A 19,479-nucleotide genomic window follows, 5' to 3' on the forward strand; every position below is an offset into this window, starting at 1 on the left:
CATCTTAAATATTTAGATACTATGTAACCAAAGAATTTATTCTTGTTCTCTAACATGAAATGAAATCGTAATTGTGTCTTCTTTACTATGATTGTATCTGTAACTAAACTATGTAATGCAGAGCTTTTCTCCCCGGGCCTCCATTGAAAATGGGCTCCCTGAGCCCAGTGGACCTCCTCAGTCATCAAACTGGAAATAAATAAAATAAATAAATAAATTACTGAATAAATTATCAGTCATTGTTCTGAATCAAGACAGCACTGTTGCTTAACTTGACATGATTAAGTTGTTTGTTCTAATCAGTCATCACTCTGTCTGAAAACCAAGACGTAGTTCTGCTATTTCTTTTAAATAAACATAAAACTCTGACTTCATGTATATTGCCCCTTTATTTTAATCCTAAGATTCCCAAAGAAACAAATTCTATATGGTCTTATTCACTTGTATCAGTCAGATTTTTTTGTGTTTATATTTGATGCTATATAGTCCAAAATTGTTAAGTCTCTCCTTATAAGTTAACTGATCTATGTCTTTAGTAATTTGAATATATCTTCCTTGACTCATTTCAGGTTTATCGGTTTAGCTTTTACTAAGGAAATTACAAAAGCCAACCAAAATTCTGTATTTGTTCTACTTAAATTTACACATAAAATTATTATAACATCTTAACTAATAGATTTGATAAATCTTTTTATACGACCTATGAAGTTGCTACAGTCCCTCACCAACTCACTTACTTGCTCGAGACAGTTTGAACTGACCCATATGCTTAAATGTTTACACTTAATACACTTGATCTATTTTATTGCATAGCCTCACCTCAGGTTTTGTGCCCACTGAGTGGCACAGAGCTACAGTTATCCCACTCCACAAGGGGGGATCCACCTTGGATCCTGGAAACTACTGTCCCATCAGTCTGACAAGCCTTGTCTGCAAGGCCATGGAGGGTATTATCATGGAACTTATAAACAAAGACATTGGTAACCTTCAAACACTGGACCCCACCCAGTTTGGGTTCGTGAAGGGCCGATCTTGTCTCCTGAACCTGATTGACTTATTCGAATCAGTCTTCAGAGCCATGGACAAGGGTAAGGTGGTCCACACAGCCTATCTAGACCTTGCCAAGGCCTTTGACAGCATCCCCTACTCTGGAATCATAGATAATCTTACTAAGCTGGGCATTAATCTTTATGTCACCCAATGGGTTGCTAACTGGCTTACTGACAGAACCCACACTGTAAAAGTAGCCGACTCCAAATCCAGCTTCAGACAAGTGACAAGTGGAGTATCTCAGGGTTCAGTCCTGGGACCGCTCTTGTTTGGCATCTACTTCTCTGAAGTACAGGCCAACACTAAGGGACTCTGGCTAACAAAGTTCATAGATGACTGCAAACTGGGAGCCATTATTGAATCTCCAAATGATGTGGATACTCTATAAAAGGGCCTTACAGAAACAGATGCTTGGTGCCAGAGCCCTGGTCTCAAGCTCAATGCCAAGAAATGTATAGTTATCCCCTTTAGGAAAAAACATGTATCCGTGAATTACCATATAGGTGGCAGTACACTAAACACCAAAAGTGTGATAAGAGACTTAGGGACACTGGTGGACAGTGGTCTCACCTTCGATAACCACATCGCCACAACAGTAAGGAAATCCTTCTATGTGGCACACCTCATCACTAAGGGCTTTTCATCCAGAAAAAAGGAAGTCATTGTCCCACTGTACTCATCCCTCATTAGACCCATTATAGAATACAACTACCCGTTTGGAATGTACCTCTCAAGACATCTGCAACAACTAGAAAGACCTCAGAAATACCTCACTAAAAGAATCACAGGACTAAAGCGGATGCCCTACACTGACCACCTTAAAAAACTCCAGCTATACTCTGTTGCATATCGTCTACTCAGAGGTGATCTCTGCTTAACATACAAGGCCATGTCAAACCCAGAGCTGTTGGATATGTTACACTTAAAGAAATCACAATCCCTCAGAGGCACATGCTCCAGGGATCTAAACCTTGTCATCACAATAAACAAAACATGCTGGAGGGATAGGTTCCTGACCCAGAGACTCCCCAGACTCTGGAATAGATTGCCCATACATGTCAAGCAGAGTGCCTCTTTGGCCCTCTTCAAAAGGAACCTTGACGATTGTATGGGAGAAAGGAAATCCACCCCGGGGATCACGTCAGTCACCCTGCTAGACAGGGGTCCAGGGAAGTAAATAGTGTGGGAAGAAATAGCCAGGGAATTGTTATGGCTAGGCTTGTATGGGCCCTAGGGCTGATAGCCTAGTACAAACCTATTAACCTATGAACTCAAAATGCACTTTTTCATCCAAGGCAAATGCTCCTGCTTCAACAGAGGGCATATCACCTAACCTAGCTCCTTTCTGAGTCTCTTCTCCTCTCTCAAGATTTACTGAAGATTGATCCACTTTGGGAACTACTGCATGTATTTTACATTACACTTGGCTTGATTGCACATTGCATTTTGCTTGTTCACTAGAATGTATATACACATTTTTTCTATGTAATTAGTGTGAACTATTCTATTATTGCTTACGTCTGTATTTTTTGTTTTTGAAATGTTTTGTATTTCACCCAGGTTGAGCATAAATTGGTAAATATTAATCAGTGCACTACCCCATAGACAAATATAAATAAATAAACAAATAAATAAATACATGCATACATACATACATACATACATACATACATACATAAATATATACATTTAACCTAGACAGAAGGGAGGGAGGGAGAGAGGGACAAGAGGCCAGAAAACAGAAGAAGGTACAGGTAAGCTGTGGACACAGGGAGGTCAAAGAAGAAAGGCAGTATATGTAGGTCTTGAGAAGAAGAACTGTAAAGTGATATAAGGAAAAGGTAGAAAAGCATGTTACCTTCTTATATTATAAAGTGGAATGGGCATGGAGGAAGGAGGGTAAAATAGTAAATCAACAAGACAGATATAAAATAATAATTCTAAAGAAACTAGATCGCATTGCAGCTGTTATGGGAAATGTGCAGGCTATAGTGGGTTTACTTTAAACAGAAAAATGAGCAGCTTCAACTAAAACTATTAGTGCAAGTGCTAAAACTTGATGGAATTAAGAAACAAGTAGACATGAATGTGAAATACTGGAGATTAAGGTCAGGTTAGATAAACTGAGCTTAAAAACAAATGACTTAGAAAACAGATCCTGAATGATCAACTTTCAAATAGTAGGAGTGGTAGAAGAAGCAGAGAAGGAAGACATAAAACTCGTACAGGACTGGATCTCTGAACTGTCTAAGGAAAGTGGCAGTCTGGATCCACATGTTCACAAGACTCACAGAGTAGGGAAAGCAAACAGTGGCCCACATGAAAGGGGCAGGTACAAAATTGTTTAGGTGCCCTACCACCAAATGAAGGAATGAATCATTTGACAGGCTGCCTGGAAGAGAAGTCTGATGATGGGGAATGTGAAAGTAAAAATGATGAAAGATTCTTCAGTGCTATAACAGGAAAGAATACAGATGGCCCCAGTGCTATGGCATTTAATGCAAGGCTGTAGGCACTTGGTATATCCAGCAAGCATTTAAACACAAACCAAGAACGAAGCAAGTATAAAAGTCATTGTCAATGGAGAGTACATTACTGTCATACCAGAGAGTAGGCCATTAAGCTTTATGTTGATACAATGAGAGGTACTAATAAATGGTGGGAAATATCATTACCTGTTGACAGAGGAAGGGGAGCATCAAATGAGACAGGACAGAAAGGAAGTGAAGGTGAGTGGAGAAAGGTGGTGACCCAGCACCAAACATCAAGACAGAGTCAGCAGCTGGAGTAAGCTACAATGCTGTCACTGGGCAGAGGGATATAGGCTGTCAAATGCACTGATTTGGAAGAGGAGATGGAGTAGACAAAGTTGACACCTATGTGTACAATGATAGGGATAAATAAGGCAGAATATAACACCCCTACTAAGGATGAGAGATATATGGGAGGGAGAGACAAATACAGAAACAGAAAGACCCCTGAAACAAAAATGAGAATATTGTTGTGGACCATCAGGGATGACTTAAGGGAGGTGATGGTGGAATGGAGTACAATGGAGGAGAAAGTATTCTGAATTGAACCCTAAGTGGAAGAGGAATAAGGAAAAAGTCCAGAGAGATCCAGACCTAGACAGATGGTAGAGTTGATCTTAGTGAACAGCTGGAAAGGTGTGCCTGGCTTTTAATCTGCAAAGTGAGCTAGGCAGATAAGTGTAGCTCACTAATTGTGGGACCTTCTGCAGGGGTGGAGCTAAGATGGTGCTTCACTTTTGAGTGTTTAATTTTTCTGATTTTTATGTGTCTCCTTGGCGAGATAAAGATTTTCTTAAAAATCACATTAAAAACATTATTGAACACGTTCATCTCCATAATAAAGTCTCATAGTTTTTTTTTTGTCATACAACTTTATTATGAATAATAACCAAGAACTATGAACAAATTACAAGACAACAACACACACACACACACACATACATATGTGTGTGTGTGTGTGTGTGTGTGTGTGTGTGTGTGTGTGTGTGTGTGTGTGTGTGTGTGTGTGTGTGTGTGTGTGTGTGTGTGTGTGTGTGTGTGTGTGTGTGTGTGTGTGTGTGTGTAAAGGATGTAAATAAACAAAACAAAAAAAAACAGTTAACAAACATGAGTTTTATATCTTTCCACACTCTCAAATCAGTAATTATTAGAGAAGTAAAACATAAAAATGTTCCAGTACTTTTGAAAAGATGCTGTATATCAGTGTTTTTTAAAACAATTCCAAAGTTTATGTTCATAAACATAAACAATCCATCTACCTCGCTAAGTACACTTTTTCATGGCTTAAATATTACATCAATAAATGTCAACACAACAAGCCTTAAACAAATTCTGTCAACACAAGTAACTTTGGAATGCATGGTCCACTGTGTCCAATACCCAAAAGTTGACCCTGCTTATCAGGAATGTCTCCATAAAGCCCAACAGACCACTTCTACAACCCTGTTTGAAAGGCCAATGTGTACAGGACTTGACCATAACATAGGAAGATAATTAGCCACTCAGCTTCGCATCTCCAGCAAGCATTCTCATTTAACATACACCTTCAATGTAATGATAAAGGGGTGTCCTGCCAGAACTGTATTAACTTGAACTGATTAAAGGCAACAACTGGGGATGACTGAAATTGTCTTGGTGAAGTCAGTAATTTCTCCCATAGATAGACAGAAATTTGCCTACCCACTATCAGCTCTTATCTCTGCTTTAGCAGCACACAAGAATGTAGTTTCTGGTTAACTGGGTATAACATGCAGCTATGGTACCCTTAGGAAAGTTTCAGTCTTTGAAAAACTTGCCTATACAAATGCCATCAGTGTGGGTTGAAAATCTATTTAATCTCTCTTTCTCTATCTCTTGATTTTTATAGAGTGATTTGAGTTGTAAATATTGCCTAAGTAGGAAAATGGACTGAGGCCAAAAGTCTTTATAGGTTCACAGGTTCATAGGTAGGTAGTAGGCTATTGGCCCTAGGGCCTATATAAACCTAGCCAAATGGTACCCTGGCTTTTGCCACCCAAGAAAGTTATTTTCCTGTACCCCTGTGAAGCAGAGCCACAGAAGTGATCCCCGGGGTGAATTTCCTATCTCCCATCCAATCATCAAGATTTTTCTTGAAGAGTGCTAATGAGGAGCTTTGTTTGATATAGGTAGGTAGTTTGTACCAGAGTATGGGAAGTCTCTGGGACAGGAATCTACCCTCCAGCATGTTCTGTTTATTGTGGTGACATGGTCTAGTTCCCTAGAGCATGTAGCTTGGAGGGATTGAGATTTCTTTATGTGGAGCATGTCCAACAGCTCTGGGTTTGACATAGCTTTGTATGTTAGGCAGAGACTGCCTCTGAGGAGGCGATATGCGACAGAGTAAAGCTGGAGTTTTTTGAGATGGTCTGCATAGGGCATCTGTTTGAGGCTGGTAATCCTCTTTGTGAGGTATTTCTGTGCCCTTTCCAGTTGTTGTAGATGTCTTGTGAGGTACATACCAAAAGGGGCGTTGTACTCTATAATGGATCTAATGAGTGATGAGTAGAGTGGAACAATGACCTCTTTTTTCCTGGATGAGAAATCTTTTATGATGAGAAGTGCCACATAGAAGGATTTCCTGACTACTGTGGCGATGTGATTATCAAAGGAGAGACTACTGTCCACCAGTGTCCCAAGGTCTCTTATCACTCTTTCAGTGTTAAGTAGACAACCGCCTATGTGGTAGCTCATGGGTACAGAGTTTTTACCAAAAGGGATGACAATGCACTTTTTGGCATTGAGCTTGAGGCCATGTCTTTGACACCAGGCATATGTCTCAGTGAGGCCCCTTTGTAGGATGTCCACATCGTTAGGAGTTTTGATTATGGCTCCTAGTTTGCAGTCATCTGTGAACTTTGTTAGCCAAAGACCTTCTGTGTTAGCCTGTACTTCAGAGAAGTAGATACCAAACAGGAGAGGACCTAGGACTGAACCCTGTTGTACTCCACTTGTCACTGATCTGAAGTTGGATTTAGAGTCTTCTACTTTCACAGTGTGGGTTCTGTCAGTGAGCCAGTTGGCAACCCATCTTGTGACATAGAGATTTATACCTAGTTTTGTGAGTTTATCTATAGTTCTAGAGTGGGGGATGGTGTTGAAAGACTTGGCGAGATCTAGATAGGCTGTGTGAACCACCTTACCCTCATCTACAGCTTTGATGACCGCGTCAAAGAAGTCTATCAGGTTTAGGAGACATGATCTGCCTTTTACAAACCCGAACTGGGTAGGGTCCAGAGTTTGGAGATTACCACTGTTATAAGTTCCATGATGATACATTCCATAGCCTTGCAGACCAGGCTCATCAGGCTAATGAGGCTGTAGTTCCCGGGGTCCGTGGTGGGTCCCCCTTTGTGGAGTGGGATAACTGTTGCTGTGCACCATTCAGTGGGCACAAAGCCTGAGGTGAGGCTATGATTGAACATGGTACTTAGGTGGGTTGCTAGTTCAGTCTGTAGTTCATGTAGAACGCATCCTGGGATGTTGTCAGGTCCCATGGATGCTGTGTTCTTGGCTTTGGAGAGGGTGTGGAGAGCCAGGATTACAAGAACTTTGCATTCTTCTGGTATAGATATGGGCCCTTTAGGGGATGAGAGAGGGGTAAAGTTAGCACTGAACCTGTCTGCCAGGATGTTGGCAATATCAGTTAGTTCTGTATATTTAGTGCCATTGTGCTGTAACTCAGAGCAGATCTGAGTGTTGTCATTGAGATTCTTGACATAGCTATAGAATGCTTTGTGGTTGTCTTTAGAATCAGTGGTGATTTTGTTTTCATAACTAGCTTTGGAGGATTTTATGAGGGATCTCAGCTTCTCACTAAGGCTGACCATGGAGTTGCTCCAATCATGGGATTTTACTCTTTTTTGCAAGAATTTCTTTCTTCTGTTGTAGAGTTTGTTTATAGCAGAGGACCACCAGATTGGCTTCCTTTTTTTGGAGGATAGCATCTTGGTTCTGTTAGGGATTGCACAATCCATGCACTCGTGTAAGTGCTTATAAAGTGCAGTTGTATAGGATTCAGCAGTCATACCTCTATTGTCCATCAGCATGGGTGTATTGAAGTTTGCCACTTCTGTCTTAAGAAGCGTGAAGTTGGCTTTGGAGAAATTTTTACAGTGGTTTCTCAAATGGGGGGTGGGGGTGGGATGTGGATGTCTAGGGTGATTTGCTTGTGGTCGGATCTGACCAACGAGGAATTGACCTCTGGTGTGGAACACCGGTTGCCCATGTTGGTAATGACCAGGTCTAGGATATTGCTGCCTCTGGTGGGGGTGTGGATAAGTTGATCCAAGGCGTTGGAATTTATGAATCCCAGAAAATGTTGAGCACAAGAGTTGGTACATGAGTAGTTTTCCCAGTTAATGGTGGGGCAGTTGAAATCACCCATTATTAAGGTGTTAGGTTGTATCCTAATATTTTCCAGTGTGTCAAGAAATGAGGATTGGGAATCCTGGGGCATGGTGCGCGATCTGTAGCAAGCTACAATTTGGATTGTGGTCTTGCCCAGAGTTAGTTGCAACTGGATAATCTCGGATGCATTATGCTGAGCAACTAGCCTGGAGGTGTGGATATCCTTAATGAATATGGGCACGCCTCCACCTTTAGTGCTTCGGTCCAGGTTAGGTGGCCGAAAGGTGTGGTATGAATTATAGCCTGGTAATGCAGGGGTGCTCTCTGGAGCCTTGAACCAGGTCTCTGCCACTGCACAGATGTCAATGTTCTCCATTTTAAGGAGGGCCTCGAGTGAGTGCATTTTGAGGTTTAGACTTCTAGCATTAAGTAGCATTACCATCAGATTCTGCTTGCTTGTACCTGTTATGGTGGTGAATTTGTCATTTGAATCTTGCCTATAAAAGGTACTATAGGGGTGGCAAGAGCCTTAGCCAGTATCCGGAATCCCAAGGGCGACAGGTGCAGGCCATCTGTGGCAAAGTATTGTGGTTTGTCGATCATGTCATCCCAGGCAGACAGATACTGGATCCCCTTAGAATGTCACCAGAATCTTAGCCAAATGTTGTAGTCAATCATTTTGTCCTTGTACTGTGGTATCATTCTGGGTGATGGCAGGATGCTACTCAGGGCTAGGGTCATACCTGCCTGGGCTACAACATCAGACAGCTTCTCCATGTCTCTTTTCATGTAGTCCAGGGAGGTATGTCTCAGGTCATTCACACCAACATGGACAATGACAGAGTCATATTTGTACTTGTTGTGGAGTGACCTGAGTGCATGCGTTATGTGGCGGATCCTGGCACCTGACAGCCAGCTGACAGTAACTTTCTCCTTGTTTAGCCTAGTGAGTGGAACATCAGTGTGCCTAACTATAGATTTACCTATGCCTAGAGTGCTGGGTACGTTGTTATGCCTTATGGGCTGTGGTTGAGTGGTACACTGAGTTTGTGGGCTATGTGTCATTTAGGTTGTGTTGGGGGTGGAGGTTGCTTGCATTTCTGCTTTGGAGGTCCCTGTTGCTTGGGTGTATTTTTTTTGAAAGCCTCCGCGAATGTAGGTGTGTGTTTTGTGTTTCTATGTGTGTGTTTTGGTGGTGTAAGTTTTGAGGGACTATGTGATGAGTGTGGTGTGGTGCAAGTGTTTACCTTCACCTCTTGACTGTCTAGTCCAGACTTGGGTGAAGAGAGCTTTGCTTCCAGTTTGGATATATAAGTGCATCTCTCACAGGTTGTAGTGTTGGGTGGTAGGAGAAGATGGCTGTCTGTGTACATGAGGCAATTGCTGCATTGCCCCAAGATCCCCAGATTCATCAGATAGACAGGAGAAAACACCGGGAGCTGACCCTTAGACATGCCTGGATAGGTGCTTATTTATTAAGTACTAAAAACTGTTTTCCTCTAGACAAGTGAGGAAAGTTGAGTGCTGTAGTAATTTGTAGCTTATTTAGTGCTTACAATGAGTTCTGAACAAGTGCTGAGATCAAAGAAACAGATTTGAGTGCTGGAACTAGAAAACTGGCTAGTTCTAAGAAACAAAATTAAGTTAGAAGGTTTCCCTCCAACACAGAAAGGCTTAAGGGCTCAGAAGCTTACAAACAGTCCTGGATACAGCAAATCTGTATCTGGACTAGATGACTTACAGGAAAGGCAGGAAACAAGCTTAGAAAACATTTTTTTTTTGTAAAGGGGAAAGGAGGAGCAGAAGCTAACTGGGTTGGCCTTGTCAAATGTTCTCCCTGGATTAGGTAGAATGAGGTAATGACACTAGACTGGGAGGAGTGTCCCAGATCAAATTTGCAGTGGGGAGGGGGGCAAAGCCACCAAGTACAAACAAGCTCAACCAGACACTTAACAATTGTAGAAAATTTTAGTTAATACCTCACACACAGTGACTAAAATAAAAGTGCTATAAATAACTCAGAAATAAGCAAAAAACAGGATATTTAATGTTATATATCACAGATTAGTTATCTCAGAGCCCTTCCTCCGACTTCCTCCGATTAGCTCAGTGTGAAATGGCAGAAACACTCACAAGTTAACTTCTTAAGTAACAAAGATGAAACCTGAAACAACTTTAAAAAAAGCTTGAAAGAACCAATGAGGTACTTACTCCAAGGCGTAGTCCAGGCAACCCCAGTCAGCCAATGACCACAAACAATTCACTCTCACTGAAATGTTATACTGGCTTTGGCTAAGCTATGATGGCCTGGGACATGTGCTCAGACACACAGCCTCTACTAACCAACAACTAGGCCCAAAACACAAGCCTGAATATGGATAATGCTACACTACCAAAACTATTTAGGTAGAAAAACTGCAGAAATGATAAAGGATCAAGGAGACTCTAGAGAATGCTTTTAAATAGCGGGAAAATAATATGATGATAATAATAGTCTGTTTACTACATAATGTCTTGACCAGTCCAGGAGTACCAATGTATCAGTTTCCCATCTACCATATACCTTTGAGAGTTCCATATTCTATTCCATAACCTCTTGTTATTCAAATGTGAGAGTATAACATTATGTTCCATCCTCCTAGATCCCATATATTGGTTTTGTCCCATGAAACAAAGAGGTCCAGCAAACAGGAAATGACTTAATTCCAGATGAGCCTTGACTGGTCTAGGAAAAGCTCTAGTATGCCAAAATGTAGCCAAAGCAGTTGCTTAGCCTAATCACAGAAGTCTGGGGGCCCAATACCAAGTCCCCTGACCCCAACAAAATACATTTTCTTAGCAACCTGGGGAACATGAGAGACTCAAAGAAATGATGCAGCCTTTATTTGTATCTTGATAGATTAATTTGTTTTATCTAGCTGTGGCAAGTGCCTCACAAAAAAAAAAAAAATTAAAAAAAATTAAAAAAAAAATGGGGAGGCAAAACATTTTAAGGCTGCTATATTACCCAGAAAATGAAAGGAGAGGGATTTCCATTTACTCAAGGAAGTACGAATAGCATCTTATAAAGGACTCGTATTTAAGTCAATGTAGAGATATCAAAGGTAAGAGTGATACCCATATATTTCAACTTCACTTCTGAAAGAATAAGATTATTAAATGGTCCATTTATCACACATCTATGTATGTAATTTAATGGGAAAATAATTGACTTCCTTTTGGTCATACAAAATTCAGAGACATCTCCAAATCTATCAGACACTTTTAAAATCTCTGAAAGGGCTGCAGAAGGGTCCTACAGCCAGACTGCCCCATCATCAGCAAGCCTTGATGATGAAATGCGTACAGAGAGGTTTATTTGAATGTTTCATGTTAAGTGATTTTTCCATAGACAGGAAGCTAAATTTTCAATCGTGAGAATAAATAAAAGAACAGAGAGTGGGTCGCCTTGTCTAGCACCTCTATATAGACAGAACAAAAAGTGACACCACTGGTTACTATTTGTGATTTTAACTCAAAATACAAGACCCTACATCCATCTAAAGCTGTTCCCTTAAAACCAAATGCACTGAGGGCTTTCTATAACAAAATCCCAGTTAAGATAATCAAAAGGTTTATGTAAATCTACAAAAAGAGCTGCTTTAGGGGAATCCTTCAATTTTGTCTTAAACAGCTGGATCATATTTATCCACAGATGCACTAGGTCTGTGTCCCCTCTCTACTTTTGAGAAAACCATATTATGTGGGATGGACCAAAGATAGAAGCATAACTTCCGATCTCTTAGCAAGAATCTTGGCATGGATCTTTACTTCAAGCTGGAAGAGAGAGAAACTGGTTGCCAATTCTGTGGGGGTTTAATTAGTATTATTAACCTTTGGAAGAAGGATTATCATACCTAACCTGCTACACTCTGGAAGATACCCTAGACTTTCTACAGCCGGGAATAACGTGAATAGTAAGCATTATTAACAATTCTTTAAAAGTTTTCTAAAATTACACAGGTAAACCATCAGCCCAGGAACCTTCCCATTTGGTAAATCCCTTACACAATCTGCAAAGTTCTTATGATGGGGGGGATTAAGAAATTTAAGTTTTCTCCTTCAGTGGAGGAAGGGTAACTTCATTTAAAAAGTGTGTACAGAGTCACATTTTCCTCTACATCCAACACTGCAAAAGTGCTCAAACAATGTTGTGACTTCTTCATTAATTCTGCATGGGTTTCTATTAATCTCATTTATAAGGGATGGCATGACTGCTCCCTCTTCCTTTCTAAAATTATATGAGCAAATAAATCGGGCAATATGCTACCTTTGCCCAATTAAATAACTGCCATCTCCCCACTACCTCTGATCTACATTCTTTTTATTATAATTAATTTGTGCACTAAACTATTTCTTATTTTTAGTAGATGTTTTATACTCTTCCTCTAATTTGTGAGATGAAAGGTTAAAGTGTGTGTGTGGGGGGGGGTGGCAAGCAGCAGCACAGGAATTTTGCTCTGTTTTTCCTATACATTTTTGACAGGATTAAACTGTCATTTTCATCAAAAATCATTCAAATAAGCTGGAATATCATGTTGGAAACTTCTTGGGACATTTTGGCAGAAAACATAATTTAAATTTCAAATATTTTCCTGTCAAAAATTTCAAGATAAAGATTTACCAAAGGAAGATGAACCATTGTAAAGTAGTTTCACAAGAAAATTCAGTGAAGAAAGAAAAAAATGAAACTATACCAAATGCCTCAAAGTAGTGTAACAAACACAATATTAAAACGGAATTCTACCTAGTAGTGTTCAGTGAAGAAATGATTACAGTCTATTCTTTGGAGTACACAAGTCCTGTCTTTACAACTAGATAAACTGGACTCCAAAGTGGACAAAATAAAAACAGACTGTACAAAGCAGATTTAATTAATTAAGGAAGTAGTGAAACAACAGAAATTCCAGATATCTACTATGGAGGATTCTGTCACTGACATAGACAGCAGACTTACAGAAGGAGAACATAACACTGATTTTATTCTTCAACAAATTGCTGACCTGAAGAGTAGGGCAAGGAGGAACAACATCCAGATTCATGGAGTCCCTGAGTAAATAGAAGGAGATAACATGGTTAACTTCTTATCCACTTGGATCCCTAAAACATTAAACCTTCCTGAATACCTATCAGTTGACATAGAGAGGGCTCACAGATCTTTGATTGTAGTGACACCAAACAAAAAACTTTCAAATCCAAGATCTATAATCGTTACATTTATTTCTAGATAAGACAAGGATCTAGTTTTGAAAACAGCTTGCTCTGTTTCACCCCATAAAACTTGGTGATTCTTTCATTAGATTTGACAATGACTATTCCTCTTTGGTGGTTTCGAAAAAAAAAAAACTTGTATTCCTCTGTTAAATGAAAGACGAAATAAAAACTCACCTAATCTATCCTGCAAGACTAAGATTATTCTTGCCAGAGGGGAAAAACGTCTGATTCCTTAGAAGATACAGTTTCCTTCATCCAGAAAATAATTTACTTAATTGTACTGATGATATGGGCCTGAGTGTATCTTTAAAAAGACAGGCTACAAGGAATGATTGGACAGTTAAAGAGAACAAAAAAAGCTCAGAGACAAATAAAATAACCTGTTAGTTATTTATATTTTATTTGTTTTAAAACAGACTGTTTCTGAAACATTTTTTAAATGAAATCACCTAAAGGTTATACTATTCTATTTTCCTTACATTCATTTCAGTTTACAAGTGTTAGTCTCCCTGTTACTGTAATATTGCAGTTTTTCCACTAGAGGGAGTAAAGTATATAGTAATAATCTTATTTTATCTAAACTATTATAAATCTATAGGGAAATATCATAGTCAAACAGTTTTATTTTTTATTTTTCATTCCTTTTCCTTTCTTTTCTGTCCTCTCATTCTTTCCTTTTCAACAGTAATTTAGTAACTGAATAACTTTAATAGAAGGAGTCTGGATTGGAGGTTCATTTGATTGTTGGGAAATGCATGTGTGTAGAAGGGAATGTTAAAGCTCTTTGCTGTATTAATTTTTATTATACAACAACCCCCCCATTAATATTCCAAAATGTGCATGCTGATTGGTCAGTGTGCACGTTGTAAATCAGAGTTATAGTAATGGAAAAATGTCCGGTCACCCAGACTGCTTTTTACAACCTGTCTTGCTATGTTAAAGGAGATTCTCTGTTGCTTTTTTTAAAGATGTCTCGCTATGTTAAACTCCTTTAACATAATGAGACAGTTTGTAAAAAGCAACGGAGATCTTTCTTTCTCCCTTGCTTTTGCCCACAGCTCTGATGTACTGCGTAAGTATACGCATGTGCAGTACATCAGAACTGTCGCAGAATACCAGACAGCTGCAGAAAGGCAGCAAGGAGGCATTATACAATGCCATTATTTAAGAAAAATAATTATTTTTTTTCTTAAATAATGTCATTAATATACAATAACCTACTTCTGGGTGTGGGTAATGCTGGATTTACCCACGGTTGTCTTTGTTTGGCCACTCGGGCTTTGCCCTCATGACCAAACCACATCAACTGTGGGTAAATCCAGCATTACCCACACCCAGGTGTGGGTTATTGCTATAATATTTAATACAGTATTTACATATAGTGCTACTGGCAGTGGGGATGTAGTTAAAATGTGTGCACTCATGTGTTTTAATCCCCTTTTCTTTCTACTGACGTTATTAAGGTTGTATAACTTTCCCCTGCTTATTTGCTGTTAGAAAACACTTTTCAGTTAAAATGGGCTTGCAAAATGTCCATGAGCCTTCTGTGTTTAAAGACTTTCTTTTTAGCCTATTTTGCTGCTGAATTACTTCAAAAGAGTTTAAAGAATGTTTTCAGCTTGCCTTGAGCTTCTGTGTCTCTGCTTCACTCTGAACCCCTGATGAACATGTCCTGAGTCAGAGAGGATGTGCAACATGACCTTTAACCCCATTGATAAGACAGACTTTTAAATGCTCTTTTCAAAATGATATTTCCCAGTATTAAAGACAAACTGTAAGTAGTGCAATTTAATATAATAGTAATTCATTAGACTTCTGAATAGCTTATTTTATTATTTAATGTGGGACGCATAAAGGTGTTCTCATTAAACCTCAAGCACAGTACAAAATGTACACTTAATAGCTGAGTGGAAATTTGTGCTAAATGGTTTCAACACTATTCCAGAGTGTACTGTTCCCTCTGTAGCTGGTACACTGATTTTTTACTGCAGTTCTGAAGTGTTTAATGAGTATTATTTTTAGTTGAAGCATGCATTCATACTAGATAATGCTGTAGCACCACTTTATCAGTCAGAAGACTTGGATATGTGTTTTATATAGGGAACTGTGGAATAACATAAGTTGAAAAACACATAGGGCAGGATTCACGAAGCCTTCGTGTAAGAGTTATAAGGCTTACACGGAGGCTGCAGTTAAACGGTGTGATGTCAGCATGTCATGCATATGCATGAGGGCATGCTGAATCACACCTAAGGCTAACACGGTCCGTGTAAGACAGTAGGGGGGTGTGTCCGTAGGGCGAGCCCTGCAAACGGACAAACCCCCAGAAGAGTAAAAGTCCCGAAAGTAAACACCCATGACAGAATCCATGGAAATGTGAATAAACACAACACAACACAACACATGCCCCCACAGACTATGAACATAAAATGTATAAATGAACATCTTATATATTTTTTATAAGTTGTAAAGATGTTTGCCCGTGAGTGCGCTTGTTTGCGCGGGCGTGCCCAGCGCTTAGCAACAGTTAGCAGTCAGTGGAAAAGCATATAAGAACTAAATATGCAAAGTAAGCCAAGAAGCAATAGCGTAGTGGTAGAGACTTTGGCTGAAGAGGAGGCAGTCATGGTTCGAGCCCCTACAACATAAATTTTTATTTTTAGTGAAATAAGCACGAAACAATTCCCTGACATATATGTACATATATAAAATTATATTTTATGTAAAATGTAATGAAATGGGCCATGTATTTTGAAGAAATGTGAGATGATAAAAATAAAAAAAAATGTCAGATGTGCCTATAGCTGAGCTACAATCTAACAAGTTGAGTATATCTGCCTGTAGGTGAGCAGTGTTTTAACAGGTTTAAAATGAGTGCCCATAGGTTAGCAGTGTTACAACAGGTGTAAAATGAGTGCCCGTAGGTTAGCAGTGTTACAACAGGTGTAAAATGAGTGCCCGTAGGTGAGCAGTGGTTTAATAGGTGTAAAATGAGTGTCCGGGGTTGAGCAGCATTTTAACACATTGAAACTGTGTGCCCATAGCTGAGTTGAGTGTAATATGTGTGCTGACAGCCAAACCACACGTAAACCAGCTTGATCCATTTGCACGGAGCTGCGCACAGCGCCAACAAGCTAACCGACGGGCAACGTTGAGCAAGCTGTATTAAAACTGCCTTTACACAGACACATCTCTTAGCCTGTGTAGACAGTCATAAAATATAAAAAGCAATGGCCAGGTTCAAACCCAGGATACCATGCACCATAGTCAAAGTACTGAACCACTAAGCCATGACAGTTGCACTTAGAAATGCAGTAATAGCATATATATAGGAATGAATAGAAAGAGGAGCATGACAAAGCGGGTTTTGTGAAGCTGATACAATTCCAAAATGGCCAATCACAGATAAGTTCGGGAAAAACGGCATATATAAGCCCCATAGGTGGGAATACACAGCATAACTGATTGTAGAACCGACTTGCAGCCAGGATGTCAGGTGTAGGAGAGGGTAGTTGCTTCCGAGCACAGAGGTGAGGCATTGAGGAGTCCAAATATATGGTTTGGCTCCTCGTCCATAATCATGAGGCCCAAATCATGCAGGGCCAAGTCCTGTGGGGAGCATATAGGGCTGAGGCGTGGGACCGGTTGGCACATGATCTCACCAGTGCCACAGGAATACCAAGGACTGGTGAGCGGGTCTGTCACCACCATGCGGACCTGAAGAGACGGAAGCAGGACCAACTGAAACGTTGGATCCAGGAGGCCCGGCAAATGCCCAACGCCCCACTACTGAGTAAGTTACATGTAATTATTTATGTAAGAAATTAACCTAGCTGATATTATGGAGATGTGTATTCCAATATTACTTTATTTATATTACAGCTGCAGGTGTCCGTTCTGCAAACCATCGAGCCTATGACGATAGGCTGGTGCGGTTGCGCCACCAGGCAGGTCAGTAATTCTCTCCCTGTAACTGTAAATAAATATATAAGTATGACAATTAGCAAAAGAGTGCAGTGTAGTCACTAATTAATAAAATGTGCAAGTAACAGTGTAAGAGGGTTTGCAAGTATTGCTTGATTACAAAAGTGTGATGCAGCCTGTAATCCAAACATAAAAATGAAACAAGTCTGAAATAAAGATGTCCCACCTGTAATTTAATAGTACATAACCTGCAGCAGGCTGAAAAGTACAGCTGCAGAAGCTGAGTAAAACACATGTGTGAAATATATCCCTGTTGAAATTCAGAAACATGACATAAGTGAGACTGTTGGAAAGGATTGTTATAACTACAGGTAAAACATGTCAATAAAGCCTAGAATTAAGTACCATCCTGGATTGTAAAAATAAAACAAGTGAGAGAGTGTGAGAAAGAGGTATGAATCCACCAATAAAGTAGTAATAACTCCTGAATAAAGTATACTGCAGTCAGTACAGAATGAAATGAATGTGACAGGCAGAATCAAACAGCAACATGTATTGAAAACAGTACTGCAGCTGGAATGTGTGTCCTAAAATCTGGATATGTTGCTCTCAGTCTGCAATATGCAGATAGTATGGTTGTCTGAAATACCAAACATCCACAGTTGTCTATAGCTATATAAAGCAAATGTAGCAGGATGATGTAGCTGAACAGAGCCAGATATGAATGTGTATGAATAAAAATGAAATGTATATTGATGTAGCAGTAACATTCCTATCACCAACCTGAAGTAGTTATCACATAGGAAACTGTAGGCAGAACTGTAGTGTGTATATATCTGCAGCTAGTAGAAATGTACAGCATATGTATTGGTATTTGAAGGTGTTAATTAAATATTTCTTCACCCTACCCTATAACCACATATAATCCACTCCACATGAAATTGGTATGTGCAATCACAATTAACACCCCTGGACATTTGTCCTGTTGGTTCATACATATTTGCATGTACGTTGATGCATCTGCCCTGTTCATACAACCAAACCTGATGGCCTGTTGCCATCAATCAACCCTGCATGTTGTTGGATTGTGTATTGCTGTTCAAATTATGCATGTGTTATGCTTGCTGTTTAATGGCTTGAATATATGGGTGTTTGGTTAATGGGAATACTAATGCATGCTGTTACAACTAATTGTGAATGGTATTGTACATTACTAACCCAAACTGTCATAACATAATGCAAAACATAGGACGACAGGGAAGGCGGGCTCCAGCGGACCCACCTCTCCCACCTCAGCTGGCAAGTGCACCTGGCAGTAGTGCCCAGTCCGGACCCTCCTCCGGTGGCCCTGTGCCACCTGCAGGTGGAAGCGCTGCAGGGGATGGGGCTCGTCCCCCCTCTGCAAGCGTGGCCGGAGGAGAACATCCACTCACCCTCCATAGTGTCTGGACTGTGGTGCGTAGGGAGATCTGGCACGCTGTGCTTGGGCCCCTACGCCAGCTTGAGGCATGGGTGGCACAACTCAGGGGCGTGCCTGCTGCCCAGCCTACACAGCCCCCAGCACAGCCCCATCCTGGGCAGTGAAGGCACAGTGGCAACTGCCCATGGGTGGGGATCTCAGTTCCACTGTTGCCATCTGTGGGCTCATGGGCTCAAGATATCCAAACATCCATCCCTGTCAATTGTGTAACCCCCCCACATGTGTCATACACCGCCCCTGTATGCGTCTTGTTTGTCTTGTCTGTTAACCTACCCAACCTACCTCCCCAGCTATACTGACTTCCTATACCTGACATACCACTCTCACCTGAAAAAAAAGGGCACTCTGTACCCACAAAAAAATTACACCTCATACATAGCTGCCCATTTTGCACACATGTCTGCTGGACATGGAAACTGTCAATTACAATTGGCTGTACAACAAGTATTATTGTTGTCCTTACACCTCTCTCAGGGGTGGAAGGTTTCAAATGTCACACCAAATTACAAACATATGCACAGCTGTTGCTGACGAAGAAATGGACAGCTATGGGCCTTACCTACATCCCTCCTGCAAAACCCGAGCTTGTTTCCCTACTGTCCTACCCTCTTTGTGACCCCTTTTTCACCACTTTCCTATCTCCCCATTTTCTTTTCTTTCAAAGAAAATAGCTGGTGTCTTGAGTAAGCACTTTTAAGCAGTAGTAAGTGGATGTGCGCGAAGCTAAGCGGCAGGGCGCATGCGTGACCTCCGCGCAAACCAGCACTAACCCGGTTACAACTGCTTAAAAGTGCCTTAGTCACTCTGAATGACAAGGCCTGTAGTTTTCTCAGCAGCAAAATAAAATACCTCCCTCAGTCTCAAGCCCAGGAC

This window comes from Protopterus annectens, chromosome 4.part0 (assembly GCF_019279795.1).
Source record: "Protopterus annectens isolate FY-2018-M chromosome 4.part0, PAN1.0, whole genome shotgun sequence".
Lineage (NCBI taxonomy): Eukaryota > Metazoa > Chordata > Ceratodontiformes > Protopteridae > Protopterus > Protopterus annectens.